This window comes from Galeopterus variegatus, unplaced genomic scaffold (assembly GCF_000696425.1).
Source record: "Galeopterus variegatus unplaced genomic scaffold, G_variegatus-3.0.2 Scaffold922, whole genome shotgun sequence".
Lineage (NCBI taxonomy): Eukaryota > Metazoa > Chordata > Mammalia > Dermoptera > Cynocephalidae > Galeopterus > Galeopterus variegatus.
The window spans coordinates 113,627-116,270 of record NW_007727033.1 but is presented as its reverse complement, the minus strand read 5'-3'; positions in this window follow the sequence as shown (position 1 = coordinate 116,270).

Below are 2,644 nucleotides of genomic sequence, written 5' to 3'. Positions count from 1 at the left end.
GGCCCCGCCCCCCGGGGCGGGAGCGCCGCCACACTTCCCAAGCAGCGCACTATCCAGTGCACCACCGGGCCGGCCCAAATTGTACACCTTTTTAAGGTGAACAATTCAGTGCTTTTTAGTATATTTGTAAGGTTGTACAACCATCACCACCATCTAATTTTAAAAGTCCTCAATAAGATATAAGCAAATAGAATACAGCAGCAACACATCAAAAAAATTATACACCACAGTCAAATGGGATTCATCCCAGGGTTGCAAGGATGGTTCAACATACACAAGTCAATAAATGTGATTCACCATGTCAACAAAATCAAGGATGAAAACCATATGATAATAGATGCAGAAAAAGCATTTGACAAAATTCAACATCACTTCATGATAAAGATTCTCAACAAATTAGGTATAGAAGGAAAGTATCTCAACACAATAAAAGCCATATATAACAAACCCACTGCCAATATCAACCTGAATAGAGAAAAGCTTTTAGGACAGTAACAAGGATGCCCACTCTCACCACTCCTATTGGAAGTACTAGCCAGAGCAATCAGGCAAGAGAAAGAAAAAAAGAGCATCCGGATTGGAAAGACAAAGTCAAATTGTCCCTGTTTGCAGATAGCATAATTCTATAACATTTTTATCACCCAAGAAAGAAACATTCTGCCTATTAGCAGTCACTCCCTATTTTTCCTTCCCCCAATATACTTTCTGGCCACTAGTATACTTCCTGTCTCTAAAGGCTTGTGTATTCTGGACATTTTGTATAAATGGAATCATAATATATGGCCCTTTGTGTCCAGTCTCTTTCACTTAGCATAATGTTGTCAAGGATCATCCATATTGTAGCATTACTTTTTAAGGCCAAATAACATTCCATTGTATGAATATGCCACATTTTGTTTAGCTGTTCATCAGTTGAGAAGCATCTGGTTTGTTTCTACTTTTTTACTATTATGAATCATGCTACTGCAAGGATTCATGTACAAGTTTTAGTGTGAACATATGTTTTCAATTCTCTTGGGAATATACCTATGTGATTTGGGCATTCCCAAGAATTGCCAGGACATACAGAAATTCTGTTTAACTTTTCAAGGAACTGTCAAACTGTTCTCCAAAGTCACTGTACAACTTTACATTTTCACCAGCAATGTATGAGGGTTCCAATTTTCCACAGCCTCATCAACGCTTGTCTTTGTTTGTCTTTTTCATTATAGCTGTTCTAATGGGTGTGAAGTGATATTATTTTGATTTGCATTTCTTCAGTGACTAATGATGTTGAGCATCTTTTAATGAGTTTATTGGGCACTAGTATAACTTCTTGGAGAAATGTCTATTGAATTTCTTAGCCCATTTTTTGATAAGGTTCTTCACCTTTTTATTGTTGAGCTTTAAGAATTTTTTTTATATACTCTGGACACCAGATTTGATGTGCAAATATTTTCTCCAGTTCCATGAGCTGTCTTTTCACTTTCGTGACATTAATATTTTGCAACATAAAAGTTTTTAGTTTTGACGAAATCGATACCTTTTTTCCTTTGGTTGGTTGTGCTTTAAGTGTCATATCTAAGAAACCATTCCCAAATCTGAAGTCACAAAGATTTATTCCTGTGATTCCTTCTAGGAGTTTTATAGTTTTAATTCATACACATAGGTTCTTGATCCATTTTGAGTTAATTTTTGTATATCATATGAGGTAGTGTTCTGAAATTATTCTTTTGCATGTGGATATCTGGTTGTCCTAATCCCATTTGTTAAAAAGACTGTTCTTTCACCCATTAATTGTCTTGACACTCTTGTTGAAAATCAGTTGATCTTAGATATATGGGTTTATTTCTGGACTCTCCATTCTATTCTATTGGTCTATATGTCTGTCCTCATGCCAGTAATATATAGTCTTGATTATCATAGCTTTGTAATAAATTTTAAAATCAGGAAGTATGAGTCCTCCAACTTTATTCTTCTTTTTAAATATTGTTTTGGCTATTTACATATGAATTTTATGAAGAGCTTGTCAATTTCTACAAAAAGAACAACTGTAATTTTGATTGGGTTTGCATCATATCTGTAGATTAATTTGGGGAAGAATTACCATCTTAACAATATTAAGTCTTCTGATCCAGGAAACAGATATTTTCTGCATATATTTAGGCCTTCTTCAATTTCTTTCAATAATGTTGTATAGCTTTTAATGTACAAGTATTACATTTCTTTTGTTTAATTTATGTCTAAATATTTTATTCATCTTGGAACTATTGTAAATGGAATTTTTTTCTTAATTTCATTTTTGGATTATTCATTGCTACTGTATAGAAATACAAGTGTTTTTGTGTATTGATTTTGTATTCTGAAACTTTGCTTAACCTGTTTACTAGCTCTATGTATTTTTTTGCAAATTCCTTAGGCTTTTCTATATTCAAGATTTTATCTCCTGAAAATAGTTTTACTTCTTTCTTTCTATTCTGGAATCCTTTTATTTCTTTTTCTTACCTAATTGCTTTTACTTAGAACCTCCAGTACAATGTTGAATAAAAGCAGCAAAAGGTTGACATCCTTGTCTTGTTTCCAATCTTAGGGGGAAAGCTTTCAGTCTTTTACCTTTAAGTATGATGTTAGCTGTAAGCTTTTTGTAGATGCCCTTTATCAGGAA